We start from the raw sequence: 21,939 nt of genomic DNA on the forward strand, positions 1-21,939 counted from the left end.
GACCACCAATGAGGACGACGCTCTGCAGTCAGGTGGAGACCACCAATGAGGATGACGCTCTGCAGTCAGGTGGAGACCACCAATGAGGACAACGCTCTGCAGTCAGGTGGAGACCACCAATGAGGACAACGCTCTGCAGTCAGGTGGACACCCCCAATGAGGACGACGCTCTGCAGTCAGGTGGAGACCCCCAATGAGGACGACGCTCTGCAGTCAGGTGGAGACCCCCAATGAGGACGACAAGCAGCAGATGAGCTTCCCTGAGACGGTGTCTGACAGTTTGTGCAGAAATTCTTTGGTTTTGCACCGATTGTTGCAGCCGCTGTCCGGGTGGTTTGTCTCAGATGAACTTGGAGGTGAAGATGCTGGATGTGGAGGTCCGGGGCTGGTGCGGCCGGTTACACATGATCTGCAGTTGTGAGGCCGATTGGATGTATTGCCAAATTCTCTTGAATGCCATTGGAGACGCATTGGTAGAGAAATGAACATTTAGTTCACGTGCAACAGCTCTGGTGACATTTCTGCAGTCAGCAGCTAAGTGTTCGCATCCTTAAAACCTGTGACATCTATGGCATTGAGCTGTTTGATAAAACTGCACATTTTTGAGTGACCTTTTATTGTAGCCTGCCTAAGGTACACCTGTGCAATAATCATGGTGGCCAGCCTTAGGCGCACCTGTGCAATAACCCTGCTGTCTAATCAGCATCTTGATATGCTGCACCAGTGAGGTGGATGGATTATCTCGGCAAAAGAGAAATGATCACTAACACAGATTTAGACAAATTTGTGAACAATATTCCAGAGAAAAAGGCCTTTTGTACAGAGAAAAGTCTTAGATTTTGAATTTAACTCATGAAATAAGAATTATTCTTACCGATAATTCGGTTTCTAGGACCTTCCACGACAGCATAGGAGGTTGTCTCTCCACGCCCTAATTGGGACAGGAAGTTCAAGAGGTTTAAAAGGACCCTCCCACCTCCCACAGCCAGTGTCTTACAAAGAATCCATAGCATATGAGAAGTACTACACATTCAGGAAAATATGAATACATAGGGGAGGGAATTACCTGCTGTCGTGGAAGGTCCTAGAAACCGAATTATCGGTAAGAATAATTCTTATTTCTCTAGTCCCTTCCACGACAGCATAGGAGGAATACCAAAGAATTGATACCTAGGGGGGGGACCACAGCCTGCAGGACTTTCCTGCCAAAGGCCAAATCCCTGTTGGAATCCAGATCCAGACGATAATGCTTCGTGAAAGTATGGAGCGAAGACCACGTAGCCGCCTTGCAGATCTGCTCAGGGGAGGCCCCTGCCCGTTCGGCCCAGGAGGCAGAGGTAGCCCTGGTGGAGTGCGCCGTGAATCCAGTAGGTGGAGAGAGATGCTGAGCGAGGTATGCATCTCTAATTGCCCGCACAATCCAGTTGGCGACGGTACTCTTAGCCACCTTCTTGCCCTTATTGCGGCCAGAGGGCTGGATGAACAGGTTAGAATCAAGGCGCCAAGAAGCAGTAACCTCTAGGTAGTGCAACACTATCCGACGGACATCCAAAGAATGAAACACTTCCTCACCCGGAGTCCGAGGATTCTGACAGAAGGAAGGCAGGACGATGGACTGCGAACGGTGAAAATCCGAAACCACCTTGGGAAGGAAGGAAGGGTCCAGCTGAAAAACAATGCTGTCATCTCTGATGGTCAGGTAAGGTTCCCTAACAGACAAAGCCTGAAGTTCGCCGACTCTGCGAGCAGATGTAATAGCCACAAGAAAGGCAGTCTTGTGAGAAAGGGAACGAATGTTACAAGAGCTCAGAGGTTCAAACGGAGACCGAGATAGGCCTGTAAGGACCACATTGAGATCCCAGCGAGGCGTCAGGACCCTCCGACGTGGACAGAGTCTACTAGCGGACACAAAGAACCGACGGATCCAACGATGATCTGCCAGAGCCGTGTCAAAGACTGCACTGAGTGCTGACACCTGAACTTTCAGGGTGCTAGGCCTAAGACCTAAGTCTAAACCACTCTGGAGAAAGTCCAGAATCTGCGCAATATTAGGCCGCAGAGGGTCAGGAGGTCGAGAACCACACCAGAAGGAAAATCTCTTCCAGATTTTGTTGTATATACTATTAGTCACAGGCTTACGGTTCTTCTGTAGTGTAGCCACAACTTTGTCAGAAAGCCCCTGGGCCTTCAGTGCCCGGGCCTCAGAAGCCAGGCAGCCAAGTTGAGTTTCTGGGGAGCCGGATGGAAAATCGGACCCTGTGACAGTAAGCTGGGGTCCGAACCTAAGAGGACTGGGCCGTCGATTCCTAGCGTCATGACCAGGCTGTACCAACTCCTCCGGGGCCACAGAGGGGCTACCAGTATGGTAGGGACCCCCTCGTCTCTGATCTTCCTCAGGGCCCGTGCGAGAAGAGGAAGAGGGGGGGGAACGCGTAAGCGAGACGAAAGGACCATCTGTGGCAGAAAGCGTCTACCCCTAACGCCTCGTCCCTTGGGTTCAGGGAGAAATATGTTGCGACCTTGCGATTCCCTGCCAAGGCAAAGAGGTCCACCTCTGGTGCACCCCACCTTGCCACTAGAGAGCAGAACACCGCCTGATCCAGGCTCCATTCCCCTGGATGAACATCCCGACAACTCAGGAAATCCGCCTGAAGATTGAGGGAGCCCTTCAGATGGACCGCAGAAAGGGAGAGCAGAGATCGTTCTGCCCATTTAAAGATTCGGGAGGATACTGACTTCAGGGCGCCTGAGCGTGTACTGCCCTGATGGCGGAGATGTGCCACTGTTGTGACATTGTCTGAATATACCAGGACGTGAGAGTCCCGGACGAGGTCCTGAGCCGCAAGGAGGGCTTCCCTGACTGCCCTGAGCTCCCTGTAGTTGGAGGATTGGGAGCTGACGTAAGGACTCCAGACCCCTTGAAATGGGGAATTTGCCACCATTGCCCCCCATCCACGTAGGCTGGCATCTGTGGTCAGTGTAACCAGGGGTTTCTGAGTCCAGGCAACCCCCACCTGCAGGTTGGCAGGACTCAGCCACCAGAGAAGGGATGAGGAGACGGACTCCGAGAGGCGAAACCGTCTGTTTAGAGATGAAGGGAGTCTGAGACAACTTTTTGTATCCTTCCCCTGAACAACTATGTTGAATAATCTTTGTTTTCAGATCATTTGAGAGTTGTTTTGAGGAGCCCATGATGCCACTCTTCATAGGAGATTCAAATAAGAGAACTACTTGCAAGTGGCCACCTTAAATACTTTTTCTCATGATTGGATACACCTGCCTATGAAGGTCAAAGCTCAGTGAGGTTACAAAACCAATTTAGTGCTTCAGTAAGTCAGTAAAAAGTAGTTAGGAGTGTTCAAAACAAGAAATTGATAAGGGTGCCCATACTTATGCACCTGTCAAATTTGGTTTGAATGCGGATTGCACATTTTCTGTTGGTGCAGTGGACCTCATTTCAATTCAGAAATATTGCTCAGTCCATCAGTTGTTGGATGTATGAAACTGGGGTAGCTGTTGCAAAGGCCCAAATTGTTATAAGGAAAAAAGGTTAACATTAATAGGGGTGCCCAAACTTTTACATATGACTGTAAAAAAAAGGGAGTCTGTCCCAATGTGCCAGGATATGATCCTGGAGACACCGAGAATGGGCCTGAGCCCACCTGACTGAAGGAATGCAGGATGTCATGGAACCCAGAGCTGACATAGCCGCTCGAAGCGTCGGGCGAGCCTGCCTGCGAAGCTTTGATATTTTGGCTAACAGAGCTATCCTGTGGCCCTCTGGGAGAAAAGATGCCTGTCTGTCGGAGTCCAGCAGCACTCCGAGAAACTGCCGAGTGGAGGAGGGGGTTAACTGTGATTTTTTGAGATTGGGAATCCATCCCAGAGACCGAAGGATTCCCAAAGACCTTTCCACATGGCTCCGGAGGGTTGGAGCAGATGGAGCCATGAGAAGAAAGTCGTCCAAATATGGAACCAGACAGATACCCTGCAATCTTATGAAGGCGACCACCTCTGCCATGATCTTGGAAAAGATCCTTGGAGCTGAGGAGATCCCGAAGGGAAGTACATTGAATTGGAAATGAAGTACTTCCTCCCCGTGAAGCACCGCAAACCTGAGGTGTTGCCTGTGTCCCGGATGGACGGGTACATGGAAGTAGGCGTCTTTCAGATCTATAGAGGCCATCTGATGGTGTAGACCTATCAGGGGAATAGCTGATTTCACTGACTCCATCTTGAACCGCCGGTACCTGACGGTTTAGACGTTTTAAATTGATAATTATACGGACGTCGCCGGATGGCTTCTTGACCAGGAAGAGACGGGAGTAGTGTCCTACCCCTTCTTCCTGACTCGGGACTGGGGAAACTACCCCCGAGTGCACTAGCTCTATAATCTTTGTGTACAACAGAGCCTGTGAACCCGGTGACGCCAGCGCAGTGACTCGGAGACCCGGAAGAGGGGGGGAAAGGAATTCTATGAGAAGACCGTCCGAGATGATCTTCAGAACCCATTGGCAAGTGGTTATGGACTGCCACTGGGGAAGAAACGCTGAGAGACTTCCCCCCACCCGGGCCGAGTCACTGTTTGTCCTGCTGAGGACGTTGCTGATGGGGAGGGATGAGGATGTTTCTCCCTCTACCTTTGGGATAGCTCCACCTGTCAGCCTTCCCTTTCCCTCTGGGCTGGGAGGCCTGAGGCATCGAGGGACGAAAGGACCGCTTCCTGTTAGGTCTAGGATCGGGCAAGGCCTTACGATCGGTCGCCTTGTCCAGGATATCATCCAGGGCAGGCCCAAAAACACTAAATCCCCTTTAAACGGAAGTGAACAAAGCCTCATTTTGGAGGTGGAGTCTCCGCTCCAGGCCTTAAGCCAGAGGGCACGTCGGGCAGAGTTAGAAAGCACCGAGGTCCTGGCTGCCAGGCGGACAGATTCCACCGAGGTATCTGCCAGAAAACAGGTAGCCTTCCTAAGCAGGGGAAGGGATTCCAGTAATTCCTCCCCTAGGGGTCCCTTGGGAAATATGAGCCTCCAACTGGTCTAACCACCTAATTAGGGACCTGGATACGCAGGTGGAGGCAATGTTGGCTTGAATAGAGGAAGACGATGCCTCCCAGGACCGCCTCATCAGGCCCTCTACCTTCCTATCCATCTGATCCTTCAGTTGGGAAGTATCCTCAAAGGGAAGAGCCGTTTGCTTAGCTACCCTAGCCACCTGAACGTCTACTCTTGGGACCTCCCAATGTAGTCCCGAAGGTTCCAGAGGAAACCGGCGTCTAAGGTCACTCCGTACCCGCCTCTCAGGAAATTCCCATTCCTGAGAGACAATATCCAAAACATTGGCATGAACTGGGAATCCCAACTGTTTGACTGACTTCAGGCCAGCAAACATTTCGTCCTGGATAGAAGGAAGAGACTGCACTTCCTCTAAACCCATAGTGCTCCGAACTGCCCCAATAAGATCCCCCAACTCTTCTGAGTGAAATAGCAAGGACTGGTCAGACCCCCCCGATGGAAATCCTTCATCAGGACCCTCAGAGGCGGAATCAGCGTCCTCCTGATCAGATGGGGTCGACTGGAGTCTCCTCTTTTTTGGAGGAGAGGGTCCAGGAGCAGGGCCAGGAGCAGGGCCAGGAGCAGGGCCAGGAACAGGGCCAGGAACAGGAAGGGAGGCCAGAGAGGCCCTAATCTCCTGTTTCATCATGGACCGCAACTCATCTATCAGAGATGGTTGTTCGGCCCTAATAATCTGGTCCGTACATAGCTGGCAAAGCTTTTTATCCCATATTGCAGGGAGCTTCTTTATACAAATAGGACATTTTTTAATTTTTTCCACCCTGTCAGGTCTATCAGGCTTATCAGACTTGTCAGCTTTTTCTGACTTTTCAGGCTTCTCTGATTTTTCATTTCTGTCCGTTTTCTTGGTGGCCTTGTCCTCCTAGAAAACACAGACCATAGAGCCATAAATCATCTGATGAGACCTATGTCCGAGGGACCATTCCCCTCCATACTCACAGTAGCAGGGGGCACACTGGGTTCTGCAGATGCAGCTGCAGCAGAAGACATGACAGGGAGCACGGTTGCTTACCATGATCTGATGTCTTCGTGGCAGCCCTTATGCAAAAAGGGCCTGCCCCCCCAGTGACGGTGCATGTTCCCCGCCTCCCGCATCCGGTCCTGGGCAGGCCGTGTCACCGTCGGCGTGCCTCCACGCTGCCTCCGCAAACCGGAAGCGCTCGACCGGAAGTCTGCAAGACCGGAAGTCCCGCCCCCGGGAGCACTTCCGGATCGCTCCGGCAGCGTGCATGCGGGAAGCGGCCGGCGGCTCAGGGAGGACGCCGGCCGGGGAGCTCGACAGCCTGCATCACCCCTCAGGAGGATCCGGAAGGCTGGAGCAGCGGTCCCCCACAGCGTGAGGGAACAGCAAGGGAGGAGCGGTGAAGGCCCGACCGATGCTGTCCGGCTTAAGGTAACAGGGGAAGAAGGAAAAAAAAAAATATATACTGTAGTTCGCCGGCCACCACAGCATAGGAGAAAAACAAAACCTCTCCATGCCCCATGGGGACAGGAAAGACACTGGCTGTGGGAGGTGGGAGGGTCCTTTTAAACCTCTTGAACTTCCTGTCCCAATTAGGGCGTGGAGAGACAACCTCCTATGCTGTCGTGGAAGGGACTAGAGAAAAATGGGAGAAAAACAAAAGTGTTGGGTTTATATTTTTGTCCAGTGTATATACTGCAATACTAGTGTATTGCAGCATTTAGAGCAAATAATGTTTTCCTACAAAGTCCGCGCAGATGGCAGATATGGAAGTCTTTATCAAACCCTTCTGAGTTCCATAGCAATCAATCAGGAAACTGATGGCATCTTGAGGGAAAGAGGATGCAACTGTGGCATTTTAATCATGCGGTCAGTGATTTAAATAGTTAAATAGCTGTGATTGATGCCGGCTCCAGTCACTATTACAGGCAGATACTCTCTGTGTAACACAGCCGGCATCTCCCTGGTATGGTGCAGGCTCAGCTACTGGACCTGCTCAATGCAAATTGACCTAACAAAGAACATACTATTATGTCCTAAGTCAGGAAAGGAATAAAGAATTATTTAAAAAAAACCCTGGCAGTATGGAAGATGATAAATCTCACCACTGTAGCTTATTTTTGTCATGCTTGGTACAGAGAAGTACCAAGCGAACGGCGGAAGGGAATTGAAGGGAACGCTGTGTCTAGAGGGGGATTGTGACTTCTGACCAAGCCCACCGCTGGGCCCTGGGTTCCCTCAGTGCCCTAGGTAGGTTACGCACCTATGTGCTGACCCTGATGTGGGCCCTAGGTAAGGAGCGGATGAGATGAGCTACTCGTTAACCCCACTGGATGCTGAAGGACACACAGGGATAACAAACAAGGGAAAACAACAAATAACTTATCTCTAGTTGACTGCAACAACCACCAAGATTTTCCAGATATATGCAAGCCGCCTGCTTGCACTAAACACTTGATAAAAATGTATCAAATATCACCAGCACTGAGTAATAGGAAGAGAAGGTAAATAAAGACAAGGGAAGTACTGATGAACCGCAGCTGAGAGGGTGAACAATGCCACAGGGTGCAAAAAGGAATGGGATGAAACCAAGTAGGAATGATAGAACATCAAGCAGCAGTTTGTGCAGCCAAACAATGTGACTTTTTCTAACTGGACATGTACCGCTCCGGCGCAGACCGGGGTACTCGGTACATCCGGGGTCATCGTGGCTCGAGGGGTTCGGACCCAGCTCGGCAAACACTTCGATCCTTGAAAGGGGATTATTTACAGTGAAGAAGTTTGCGACCCCACCTGCGGGTTGCGGTAATGGGAGTACCGCCGCTGCTGGAAGGAGTACCGGGGCAGATGGTGTTGGGGCAGCAAGGTGTCAGTCAAATATTACCTGCAGTCTCAGTGATACAGGAGAGCAGATATTGATTGCAGTCTCAGTGATACGGGAGAGCAGATATTGACTGCAGTCTCAGTGACACAGGAGAGCAGATATTGACTGCAGTCTCAGCGATACAGGAGAGCAGATATTGACTGCAGTCTCAGCGATACAGGAGAGCAGATATTGACTGCAGTCTCAGCGATACAGGAGAGCAGATATTGACTGCAGTCTCAGTGATACAGGAGAGCAGATATTGATTGCAGTCTCAGTGATATGGGAGAGCAGATATTGACTGCAGTCTCAGTGATACGGGAGAGCAGATATTGACTGCAGTCTCAGTGATATGGGAGAGCAGATATTGACTGCAGTCTCCGTGATACGGGAGAGCAGATATTGATTGCAATCTCAGTGATACAGGAGAGCAGATATTGACTGCAGTCTCAGTGATACAGGAGAGCAGATATTGATTGCAATCTCAGTGATACAGGAGAGCAGATAATGACTGCAGTCTCAGTGATACGGGAGAGCAGATATTGACTGCAGTCTCAGTGATATGGGAGAGCAGATATTGACTGCAGTCTCAGTGATACAGGAGAGTAGCTATTGACTGCAGTCTCAGTGATACAGAAGAGTAGATATTGACTGCAGTCTCAGTGATACAGGAGAGCAGATATTGACTGCAGTCTGTGATATTGGAGGGAGGAGGCTACTCTAAATCAAATAAAATAAGCTTTATTGGCAGGACCAAATACAAATTAGTTTTGCTAAAGCAAGTGTACATTAGGGGCTGGGACTGTGGGGATGGTGGGTGGGGACTGTAGGAAGGATGGATGGGGCACATTCAGGGTGGGGACTGTGGGGGCACTTCTAGGATGGGGGCTATGGAAGTCCATGGCTTATGATGGGGCATATCCAGGGTGGGGACTGTAGTAACGGTGGATGGGACATATCCAGGGTGGGGATTGGGGGGCCACATCTGGGATGGGGGGCTATGGAAGTCCATGACTTATCATAGTTCTCTTTCTGGAAGTCTATGGCATTCGCTCACATACCGCGCTGCTATCTCCACTGCGCTCTCTTCTTCCCCCAGCAGGATATATATTTTCTCTTCCTCCTTCATGGAGCTGAAATCCGGGAAGAGATGGGAGAGTCTCCTGAAGTGAGTGTCCCTCACTGCTGAGTACTTGGTGCAGTGTAGCAGGAGGTGGGTTTCATCCTCCAGGGCCTCCAGGTCACAGTGTTGGCACAGTCTGTCCTCCCTGGGCTTGTAGCTCTGCTTGTGTCGACCGGATTCGATGGCTAGACTGTGGGCACTGAGTCTATATCGGCTCAGGGTCCTGCGGTCTCTGGGGTCCGGGAGTTTCTCCAGATATGGGGCCAGTCTGTAGTCTCTCTGTAGTCTCTGGTACGTGGTCAGTTTCTGTGAGGTGTTGATGTCGGTCCTCCAGTCACTGACATACCTCTCCTGGCCCTCGTCTACCATCTTCCTGATTCTGGTTCTTTAACTATCTGAACGTTGTAACTACAGGACCTGTGGTGATGTCATGGTCATGTGATCAGTCACATGTGGGAGGAGTAAAGCTGTGATTTTTTTTCCTGTGCGGCATTTCCTGTCATGTGATCAGCAGGTCACATGACTATGACATCACTACAGGTCCTGTACCCACCACCAGGTGGTCACATCTGCAGAGCAGTGCTCGGTCCGGGTGCGTGAGTTTCTTTGTTACTTTCTTTCATTCTTTATTTATCTAATTCATTACATTAGATACTCAGGAAGGCTGGAAATACAGAAAAGTGCAAAAGGGTCTTATCTGTAAATATGTAGAGACACGTAGACGGAAATAAAACCGCACGTCATCTATTCCTGGTCGGAGGTAATTCGTTACATATACGGTTGTTATATAGTAGAGATATGCAGAGTAGAGCTTTCTTTCTTCCCCTGAGGAAGCCACCCTTAGAGGCGGCGATACGCGTGGGGTTATCCCGTGGGAAACCCTCTCCTCATGCTACCTTGACTTTGCATGGTGCTTTTCCATTTTGCTGGTATTATGCTGTTAGTGAGTATAGACTGAGGGTATATATATTGTGTTAGGTTTGGTGCAGGACTACTCTATTGGCAACTCTGTGTTACATGTCTTTCCTTTACAAATAGAGTCTTGCAACCAATTTATGGTCTGTGATCTTAGACCTTAGGCTATGTGCGCACTAGAGCAAAATACCCGCGGATTTACCCGCGGATTTGCCGCGGAAATTTCTTGAGAAATGTCTGCAATCTTTGTGCAGACATTTCCCATGAAATTCTATGAGAAAAAAAAAAAGCTGTGCGCACTGGTGCGGATTTTTCTCAAGAAAGTTTTGGTGCGGAAATTTCTCGAGAAACTTTCTTGAGAAAATGAACATGTCCATTAAATCCGCAGGTATCCCGCGGATTTCTGAAGTACAGCCTGCAAAAATCCGCAGGGAACCACCCGCGGGAAAATCGCGGCAATTTCGCGGCAATTCCGCGGCAAATCCGCATGCGGTTTTGCCGCGGATTTTTTCCGGAGTTCAGCAAATCTTCACTCCCAGAAGTTTCTCGAGAAGATTTTCTCGAGAAACTTCACATCTCTAGTGCGCACATAGCCTTAATCCTGTTTATTTGGTGCTAACACAGTACCTCCTACCTATGTCTTCTGGACAGTAAAACAGCAATGTAATCTAACATCTGTATGGTGCATGAGGGGAGATTGTTCTGATTGTCTAAACTTGTCTAAAATTGTATTGATATATTAGGCATATATTGTATGCATTGTTTCCCACCGGGACAGGTTTTTATATGCCATAGGCTTTTTTAAGTGTTTTTATTATCTTCTGTGTGTGCTATACCTCTGCTGAGGGCATGTGTTTTCTTGTGGTTTTTTGTACAATAAAGTGAATTCTTCATATGTACCCTTACCTTGTGGTGATCCCGTATTGGTATATCCCTTTTTCTTTCGTTACATAGTAGAGATATGCCAGCTGCAGCCAACACTCAGTATTTCAGATAAAATATAGTTTGAGAAGTCGGTCAGGGACTATAGAGAGGGACCTGACTAGTCCAGCTGCCCTCGCCTTATTCCATGTGATTGACAAGCCTGTCTCTGTGTCTACATAGGGAGAAACCTTTAAATCGCCTAGGGCCGGGGTGGGGATCTGGTGGAGTGACAAGACTGAGTGATCTCTATACTTGCTGTGGTCGTCGTGATGGGGCAATTAAAGAGTCAATCGACTGCTGCCAACCCTGGAAGAGTTCAGTTCCCTCTTTTTAATGCTGTGTGAACTGACCTGTGTCGCTGGTTTCTGAGCCGCAGCATGTCAATTTATTATTGCGGTGACATGAGTGTTCTGAGCAGAACAACAGCGAAAATCCGCTCAATCGTGGGTACGGACAGCGCGTTCTCCCGCACAGGACACTAGCGTCTCTGTAACAGACACTACGTCCAGAACGCCAGGAAGCCTGATCCCTAGAGCCCTGTCATGCTGGCGTATAAAACGGAGGAGTGCAATGTGAGGAAATAATCGCACAGCCCTCAGCCCAATGTTAGTGAATGAGGCAGAGCAGATCTGTGAGTTTTTCCTCAGCTGTAATCGGATTGAAGAAAATAAATCTCAGCATATTGGGACTGTACTCGTCTATAGGACACAACTCATCAGTGGGTGCGAGAAAAAAACGGACGCCAAATATATGTCTGTGTGACTTCCGTTTTTTATGGCTACATTACCATTCTGTAGCAGAGAACACTGTATGGTCCTCATCACTATCACATGTTCCTTCTGTCTGTGTCCAGGTAGTGGACAACCCTTTTAATATTAAATGGTCCCCCTGGTAAAAATAATCCCACCATTTACTAACCTCCAGAAATGGCTCAGAATCTCCTGTTACATTGGGGCTGCTGGACCACAACTTCTTCTGCTTTCCACAAACAGAGCCCTTCAGATGACCCTCAGACAAACATAAGTCGTAAGAGGGCAGCAGACCAATAGTGGCCACTGACTGCAGAACTCACGTGGCATAACAACGGTTTTCTGCCATAAGGTGCAAATTTGGTGCAGAACACCACACCGAAATGGCATCAAAACCGTTTTTGTGCATTTTTTGGTCTAGAAATGCAAATTTGGTGCTGAAATTTTTACACCATATTCCTGCACCCAATCTACACCACCCTTCTATATTTGCTCCTCGTGGTGACCCCTCTGTATTTGCTCCTTGTGGTGACCCTTCTGTATTTGCTCCTTGTGGTGACCCCTCTGTATTTGCACCTTGTGGAGAGTGACTCCTCTGTATTTGCACCTTGTGGAGAGTGACTCCTCTGTATTTGCACCTTGTGGAGAGTGACTCCTCTGTATTTGCTCCTTGTGGTGACCCCTCTGTATTTGCACCTTGTGGTGACCCCTCTGTATTTGCACCTTGTGGTGACCCATCTGTATTTGCACCTTGTGGTGACTCCTCTGTATTTGCTCCTTGTGGTGACTCCTCTGTATTTGCTCCTTGTAGTGACTCCTCTGTATTTGCACCTTGTGGTGACCCCTCTGTATTTGCTCCTTGTGGTGACTCCTCTGTATTTTTTTTCAAATTCTTTTATTTATAAATGTAATCCTTTAACAGTACACGTAACAGTTCTTAAGATCAAATGGACCTTTGTAAGATACATTCAACACACCAAAAAATAGGACATAAGGCACACTTTACATTTTTACATTGTGACAGAAAATGTCCCCGCAAATGCCCCCTTTCAGGTGTATAGACATTCAAGGTTCCATCTAGCTTTTTCAAAGAATAAATTCACATTTAACAGGTAACATACGTAACTCACCAAGAATAGTAAGAAGCGAAAGAGGAAAAGACCAGAAAGAAAGCAAGAGAAATAAAACAGAGAATAGAAAAAGAGTGAGAAACTGGGGAAAAGGAGGAGGGTGGTGGGGGGGAGGGCTGGGAGGTGGAGGGGCCAGGTGGGGGTAAGAAGGGGTGGGGGGGGCTGGGAGGTGAAGGGGCCAGGTGAGGGTAAGAAGGGGTGGTGGGGGGGCTGGGAGGTGGAGGGGCCAGGTGAGGGTAACAAGGGGTGGGGGGGGTCTGGGGATCCGCTTATGTACTACCTTCTGTGGTTCCCTCAGCCGCCTCAACACTGCCCACCAGAGCACCATAGTCCTCCGAGTGCTGGAAGTCCATCCACTCCCTCCACGTGGCCCAAAATTTCTCATATGAGTTGTGTAATGATGAAGTTAGATCCTCCATATACATGAGGTCATTGACCTTATTGATCCATTGAACCAGCGAGGGGGGTGCCGTGCTCCTCCATCTCTCTGGGATGCACACTCTCGCCGCCATGATGAGGAATTTCCTCAGAGATTTTTTGTATATTTTTTCAGAAGTCCCGCAGTGATGTAACAGGGCGGCAGCAGGTCCCAATTCCTCCTCTCCACCCGTCACCCGTGAAATGATATCAGACACTCCCCTCCAGAAGGGCCGGATCGCCTCACATTCCCAGAACACGTGTAGAATGTTGCCCTCTGCTGTGCCACACCGCCAGCACATGGGATCAACCGTTGGGAACATCGCATGTAACCTCGAAGGTACTCTGTACCATCTGGTTAGCAGCTTGTAGCTAGCCTCTTGAAACCTGGAGCTGATGGAGGATGTGTGCGCCAATCTGAAGACCCTTTCCCACTGTGTTGGTGTCAGCTGGATTCCCAGATCCCGTTCCCACTGTGAAGCAAAAGGGGGGATTTGTTGGTCCGGGGGCGAAGATAAGAGCGAATATACTGCCGAAAGAGAATGCCGTATCGTGCCTGGTCCCATACATATTTGTTCAAACTGTGTCTTGGGTCGCTGAAAGAGGGATCTGGCTGGAAGGCTACTGAAAAAGTGTGCCAGTTGCAAGCATCTCCAATGACCAAGTGAGCTGGGATCCTGTTTAGCTGCCAATCCCTCTACCGACGGCCAGGTGTCCCGGTTTCCAAAGTCCTCTACCCGATCCACCCCGCCCCGAACCCAAGACTGAAAAACTGGATCCGCTCTGCCTGGCTCAAAGGCAGGATGGCTCAGGATTGGCGTCAAGCTCGATTGCCTGGGTAACATTTCTGATTGCACCTTCCCCGTATTACAGTATTTCACAGTTGACCCGATAGTTGGATGTGTTTTCAAGCTTGCAGGGACCTCCGAGAGCACCCATGGCAATTTGTTGAGGGGAATTGGGGAAAAGGACTGTTCAATTTGTATCCAAGCCTTTTGAGACCCGTTCCTGCACCAATCAATCATTCTAGTTAGATGACCTGCTAAATGATACCTTCTCATGTCTGGCAGCCCAATCCCCCCGCTACACTTGGTCCTGTGCAAAATAGCTCTTTTTATTCGTACCGATTTACCTGCCCAAATGAAGGAGGACTGAATGGACTCCAGAGATTTGAAAAATCCTGAGGGTATTTTGATTGGGAGCGCCTGCAGTAGATATAGAATTCTAGGTAAAATATTCATTTTGTAAATCTGGCTTCTGCCAAACCAAGAGAATAATGATTTCCCCCATCTGTCACAGTCTCGCCTAATGGAAGACAGCAGAGACGGGAAATTCTGAGAGTAGAGCAGACCGAGATCCCCAGTCAGCCGTATCCCCAGGTAATTTAGAGATTGGGATGCCCATCGGAAATTAAACGATCCCTTCAACTCTTCCACCTCTTTGGATGAGAGATTTATGTTAAGGGCCTCAGATTTCGTGAAATTTATCTTGAAATTTGATAAACTGGAGTATCTCCGGAATTCCCTCATTAAGTTGGGCAGGGAGATCTTGGGGGCTGAAACGAAAAACAGGAGATCGTCCGCATATGCAGCTACTTTGTGCGTAACATGGCCCACCCCAATACCCGCAATATCTGAGTTGGCTCGTACGTGTCTGAGGAAGGGTTCTAGCGTCAAGATGAAGATTAAGGGAGACAGCGGACATCCCTGACGGGTGCCATTAGATATTTTAAATGGGTCCGACAGAATCCCATTCACTCGGACTCTCGCCGAGGGTACCGAGTATAAAGACATGATCCAACCCATCATTCCACTTCCGAACCCCAGACACCCGAGCGTGGCTTCCATAAAGGTCCAATCCACTCTATCAAAAGCCTTTTCGGCATCAGTTGACAGCAGGATAGAGGGTAGACCCCCACTTTTAGCTTTATATATCAAATTAATGGCCTTAACTGTGTTATCACGTGCCTCACGACCCGCCATAAACCCTGCCTGATCTGGGTGGACTATTTGAGAGATCAGAGGTGCCAGCCTGCTTGCAAGGATTTTAGCAAATAATTTTGTATCCACATTCAACAGGGATATCGGGCGATAGCTAGCACATTGTGTTGGGTCTTTCCCCATCTTAGGTATTACCGTGATGTGTGCTCTCAATGAATCTGCATTGGGAGTTGAGCCCTCTGAAGCCCTAGAATTAAAGGCTGACAGGAGGTGTGGGGATATAATCTCCTTAAGTTTTTTGTAGTATACGAGGGGGAGTCCATCAGGCCCAGGTGCCTTTCCCGATTTGGATGACCCTATTGCGTCCACCAGCTCTTGATTTGAAATTGGAGTTTCCAATGCGGCTATCTCGGAGTCTGTCAACCGCGGCATTTTTGCTTCTCTGATGTACTCTGAAATTTTACTTTTAATAGATGATTTTGACAAAGTGGGGTCATGTGTCTCTAAATTATATAGGGATGCATAGAATTTTTGGAACGTCTCCGCAATTTCTGCCGAAGAATGTAATATTGATCCCTGAGGGTGTGTAGGGGAAATTTTTGATATAAAGGTTGTCGCCTGTTGTTGTCTGAGTGCTCTCGCTAATGTCTTGCTACACTTGTTCCCGTATTCATAAAAATGTCTACGGCATCTATTAAGGACCCCTTTTGCCTTGCTGTTGAGTAGTTTCCGTAGCTCATCCCGGACTTAGAATAAGGTTCCCCCCACCTCCGCCGAGGGCATCTGCTTATGTTGTGTCTCCAGATCTCTCAGCTGTGTTAGCAGTCTGTTGACCTCTAGTTCCCTTTCCCTCTTTCTTCTTGCCCCTTGCTGTATGAGAACCCCTCGAATAACACATTTGTGGGCCTCCCAGACCGTCGTTGGTGATGTATCCCCACCCGCGTTCAACGTAAAGTATTCAATCAGGGAGTTCTGTACTGACTGAAGGCTTTCAGGGTCCTCCAGTAGGGAAGTGTTCAGTCTCCATTGCCACTGCTGTGGAAACGGAGACTGTAGCACCATAGACACAGTGCAAAGTGCATGGTCAGAGAATGTTATGCTATCTATCTGGGCTTTGGAGATCCTTTCGAGGTCTTTATGTTTTACAAAAAAGTAGTCCAATCTGGAGTATACCCCATGTGCATTTGAATAGAAAGAGTAGTCCCTGTCAGACGGATGTAACAATCTCCATGTGTCCACGAGCTGCTGCTCATGTAATAAGTACCGCAGCCTGCGGAGGGCTGATGTAGGATGTGCAGAGGCCCCCGAGGAGGTGTCCTGAGCTGGGTTTAGAGCGATATTGAAATCCCCCCCCATAATGAGTGTCCCCTCCACGAAATCCTCCATAGTTTCAACAAATCCAGCCAGGGTATCAATTTGCCCCACATTGGGGAGGTATATAGAAGCTAATGTGTAAATATGCGTAGCGATCCTGCCCTTCACCAACAATAGCCGTCCCCTGTCATCACTGCGAGAGTCCATGAATTCCCAAGGGATGGAGCGCGAGACAAGAATACTAGTACCTCGGGACTTCGGATCCGGCGAGAAGCTATGATACGCCTCAGGGAACCAGCGTGATGTCAATTTAAACGGTTTATGTTTGCACAGATGCGTTTCTTGCAAGAAAGCAATTTGGACCCCCATTTTTTTTAACGTATTTGCCAGGATAGACCTCTTACCCGGGCTATGTAAACCTTTCACATTCAATGTCCCACATTTCACCTCAGAGTTCCCTGGTTTATGCATGTTGGGTCAGAAACAGTGTTGAACCCCCTACAAAACACTGACCGGATACGGGAAAGTGGGGTAAGGATCGGGTGGGGGGGGGGAATCAAGAATCAGGTAGAAAAAAGAACTAGCAGCAGAGAAGAAAGAGCAGAGAGAGAGAAAGAAAAAAAAAAAAAAAGCGATAAGTATTAGCAGACAGAAAATATGAACAGTAACAGCTGGCCTAAAGGAATGGCCAGTAAGTTTCACACAATAAAACTATGCAGTCTCTGAAGAACTTAGAGACCTGGTGCTCTCCAGCTGGGAGAACCACCCTTGGGGTGCGTGGAAGACCAAGGGCAAAAGCTAAACAAGCTTGAGGCAGAAATGACAATATTATAGTGAACTGAAAACCCACGTCTCACCCCCCCGTTACACGACAGGGCAGTGAGAGGCACATTTCTTAGAAGAACAACACGTTTATCAGACTATCCATCAACATTATCAATTGAAGGGTCCATGTGAGACCCCCTTAGGGGGAGAGAGAGACAAAGAGAGGGGGTGTGAAAGGGAGAGCGAAAGAGATAGAAAAGGGGAAGAAAGGGGAGAAAAAGATAAAGAAGAGAGAGAGTGGAGGAAGAGAGAAAAAGGGGCGAAAGAGAAACGACGGAGCAGAGAGAGAGAGAAGAAAGAGAGAAAGGGACGAGAGAAAAAAGGAGGAGCAAGAAGAGAGAGGAGAAAGAGAGGGAAGAGAGAGAGAGAAGAGGGAGAGAAAGAGAGAAAAGGGAGGAACACAAACTGATAAAAGAGAGCATAGAGGGGGAATAATAATCTCTCCACCTCTCTCCCTGCCACCCAAGAAAAGAGAGACAAATACATTTCAAGTAGCAATTAACCCAATATTTAAGTTCGCGTCCGGCCTATAAGGGGCCATCCTCCCACATCTCCCGCTCCCCCCACCACAAGATAGAAAACCACAATCAGACCCAAGTCTTCAATCTGGCTCCTCCTGGGAAGATTCTCCGGCCGGCTTGGGATCCCTGGAACTCTTCTGAGGTCTTGCACGGCGGCGTCCACCTTCTCTTCTTCTTTGGGGTAACCCGGCGGGTCTGTCCATATGTAGCCAGTTAGGGATCTCTACTGCCGGTGTATCAAGAAATTGGAAGAGACCCTCCACCTCCTCCGGCCGCTTCAGCAGATATTGGTCTCCATTGTGGCGTACTATTAGGTGAAATGGATGTCCCCATCTGTAAGATGCTCCTTTCTCTTTAATTTTTTGTAGAATAGGGAGGAGCTGACGCCTCATATACAGGGTTCTGGCTGATATGTCAGGAAAAAGCTTGATTTCAGACCCTTTGTAAGAGACGGTTCCATGGACCCATGCCTTCCTCAGTATGGCTTCTTTATCCGTGTAGTAATGCAGTCTGCACAGAACATCTCTCGGCTGTGCTGTGTCACCCGGCCCCTGGCGGAACACTCTGTGGACTCTGTCGATCACATAAGTGGAGTCCTCTGCAGCTCCCATCACTTTGTTGAAAATTAAAGTTACAGACTTAAGGAGGGCAGCTGCTGCTATCTCTTCTGGGATGCCTTTTAAACGAATAGTATTTCGCCTCCCCCTGTTTTCTTGATCATCTAACAGGATGGCGACATTTTGCAGGTGTGTACTGGCTTTGGATAGAGTTTGCTCCAGTGTGTTAACTCTTTCAAATAGTGTAAACACATCATTCTCCACTGCAGTGGTGCGTGTATCCAGAGCATCAATGTCCCCTTTCACAATGGACAGAGCCCTCTCATGTGCCGCCTCCATTTTAGTAACTAGATTGTCCAGGTCATGTTTGGTGGGGAGAGCAGCCAGCAGCTGCAGGATGCGCTCTGTATCCACAGTGGAGCTTCCTGGGTTAACTCCTTGTGTGAGCTGACCTCCATTTTGGTTCCCCTGACTGTGTGGGGATTGACTGCTTTGGGAGCCTGACAACTCCTGACATGCCTGGGAGGCCCTGCATTCATTACCCCCATGCATATCTCCATCAGTGCCCATACTCCTGCTCTCTTCACCAGCCTGGCTCATCAAGCTCTGCTGTGGGGCCTGAACTCCACCGCCCCCCTCCTTCTGAGTATTCTGTGCAGCAGCCTCACCTCCTGTATACCCCTGCACCACTGGTCTCTGTGACGAAAGCAGAGATCTCGGTCCCAGCTGATCTCTGACGGTACCGCCCTGTACCTGCACGCCATGCATCGCCACCGCCACTTCTGTCCCGCTGCCACCACTGACGGCTGCTGTTGCTGCAGGCCCCTGCCTCATGGATGCAGGTGCCATTACTGGAGCAGGCCTGGAGACCGGAGAGAGCTTCCCCCCTTTGAACAGACGATCCACTGCTGCGCTGCTGCTTCTCAGGGCTGGTGGTCCGGTCTGTGGTGCTGTGCCTCTCTTCCCCGGCATGTTAGAGAGTGCCAGGTGGGTTTTGCTATGTTATTTGCCACCTCAGCTTGCAAGAGCTCCTACAGAGCACGTCTGCCTGCCATCAAGCTCAAGCCACGCCCCCGACTCCTCTGTATTTGCTCCTTGTGGCGACTCCTCTGTATTTGCTCCTTGTGGTGACCCCTCTGTATATGCACCTTGTGGTGACTCCTCTGTATTTGCTCCTTGTGGTGACTCCTCTGTATATGCACCTTGTGGTGACTCCTCTGTATTTGCTCCTTGTGGTGACTCCTCTGTATTTGCTCCTTGTGGTGCCTCCTCTGTATATGCACCTTGTGGTGCCTCCTCTGTATTTGCTCCTTGTGGTGACTCCTCTGTATTTGCACCTTTTGGTGACTCCTCTGTATTTGCTCCTTGTGGTGACCCCTCTGTATTTGCTCCTTGTGGTGACTCCTCTGTATTTGCTCCTTGTGGTGCCTCCTCTGTATTTGCTCCTTGTGGTGCCTCCTCTGTATTTGCTCCTTGTGGTGACTCCTCTGTATTTGCTCCTTGTGGTGACTCCTCTGTATTTGCTCCTTGTGGTGACCTCTCTGTATTTGCACCTTGTGGTGACTCCTCTGTATTTGCTCCTTGTGGTGACTCCTCTGTATTTGCTCCTTGTGGTGACCCCTCTGTATTTGCTCCTTGTGGTGACCCCTCTGTATTTGCACCTTGTGGTGCCTCCTCTGTATTTGCTCCTTGTGGTGCCTCCTCTGTATTTGCTCCTTGTGGTGCCTCCTCTGTATTTGCTCCTTGTGGTGACCCCTCTGTATTTGCTCCTTGTGGTGCCTCCTCTGTATTTGCTCCTTGTGGTGACTCCTCTGTATTTGCTCCTTGTGGTGACCCCTCTGTATTTGCTCCTTGTGGTGACTCCTCTGTATTTGCTCCTTGTGGTGACTCCTCTGTATTTGCTCCTTGTGGTGACTCCTCTGTATTTGCACCTTGTGGTGACCCCTCTGTATTTGCTCCTTGTGGTGACCCCTCTGTATTTGCTCCTTGTGGTGACCCCTCTGTATTTGCTCCTTGTGGTGACCCCTCTGTATTTGCTCCTTATGGTGACTCCTCTGTATTTGCACCTTATGAAGTCTTCTCTTTATGGTGGACTTTTTTAATCTAATGATGGTCTGTTTCTCTCACATAGCTCCTCTGACCGCATGTTGTGGGTTCACAGCAAAAGCTTCCAAAATGCAAAAGCCGCACATGGAATCAGCTCCAGACCTTTTACCTGCTTAATTGATGATAGATTAAGGAGGGAATTTCCCATTTAAAAGCTTTTGAGATAATTGTACAATTACCTTTGAAAAAGAGGCAGCTACATGTTAAAAAGCTGTAATTTCTAAACCCTTCCTCCAATTAGGATGTGAATATCCTCATATTAAAGCTGAGAGTCGGCACATTAAGCCCAGATTGGTTCTGAAATATGTTTTGGTAAACAGCTAAAATGACAAAACTTGTAACACTGCCCGAACATTTCTGGACCTAACTGCAGCTCACAGCAGCCTAGACAGTCACTGTGTAATGATTATTAAACACCGTGTCAGAGCAGTATGGAGTTAGATGTCTGTAATAACGGGTGGCAGCACTATCATAAAGTATCATAACAAACATTTTCATTTTCTTCTCAATCCAGCCCAGACCACAGTGACGACTTCTTCTAACCCTTGCAATATTTGCTGCACAGACGTCTTTACCTTCTGAAGTCATCCCCAGCATTCATAGCAACACAAATCAATTCAGGCTGTAGACCAGACATTTGTGTGTGCAACTTATCCCCCTAAACGTTTCCTCTCCAACCTATTCTGGGTCAACTGCTCGTCTCTACTTCTTAGATCCTCTTAATACAGAAGAAATGATTGCTCAGCCGGTCACTTTCCTCAGTGGTGAACCCCTCGTAGCCAGTGATTTGTTGCAGTTGGTTATTTGTTACTTTGGAGTAAAGGATAGTATGAGATTTCTAGAGTCCTGGAAGATGAGATCTGGCTGCTGTACGTGTATCAATATATATCCTGTATATACTGTATTCACTATAGAGGGGTGGTCAGCAGTCCAGTGTTTATGTCTCCTGCATCTTATACTGTGTGTAGTCCTTTTAAATTCACAATGAGACTCTATACTTCATGTAACATTTTCCTTCAGATGTGATTTTGTGCTCAATCCTCTTTGGATCCTCCATTTTCGGGTGCACAAAAATCTCACAGGTAAAGTGTTACCTTTGAAACATGATGATCCTTTCCATTACTAGAGGCTGATCCTTCCCATCAGTGGCCACCGAGGATGGAGCAGGACAGAGAGCACATGGCGGCTCGGATATTAGACCTCACCCTGGAGATAATCTACTGGATCACTGGAGAGGTGAGGGCTTCACATCACATCCCTCTGATCTCTAGGAATAAAGCAGGGAAATGACGGGGAAGGTGGAGGATTCTCAGCCTCTGTGTAGTGACCGGCGTCTCCCCATACACAGGATCACACAGTAGTGAAGACGTCGTCTGGGGAGTGTGTGACCCCCCGTGTGTCAGGAGGACGGAGCAGGACCCCGAGTGCCATCACCGAGCCTCCACCTCATTCACTGATACATGAGCAGAAGATCCTAGAACTGACCCACAGGATCACTGAGCTGCTGAGCGGAGAGGT

General features: G+C 48.9%; 1 long non-coding RNA gene across 1 annotated transcript; it reads left to right on the forward strand.

Annotated features, from left to right (window-relative positions):
- Positions 1-9,531: 9,531 nt before the first annotated feature.
- Positions 9,532-21,931, forward strand: LOC142295911 (uncharacterized). The gene is made up of 3 exons (XR_012751563.1): positions 9,532-9,615; positions 21,548-21,657; positions 21,770-21,931. It is a non-coding gene; the product is annotated as an uncharacterized LOC142295911 (long non-coding RNA).
- The last annotated feature ends 8 nt before the right edge of the window (positions 21,932-21,939 follow it).

The sequence above is a fragment of the Anomaloglossus baeobatrachus genome, chromosome 3 (genome assembly GCF_048569485.1).
Source record: "Anomaloglossus baeobatrachus isolate aAnoBae1 chromosome 3, aAnoBae1.hap1, whole genome shotgun sequence".
In the NCBI taxonomy this organism is placed as follows: Eukaryota; Metazoa; Chordata; class Amphibia; order Anura; family Aromobatidae; genus Anomaloglossus; species Anomaloglossus baeobatrachus.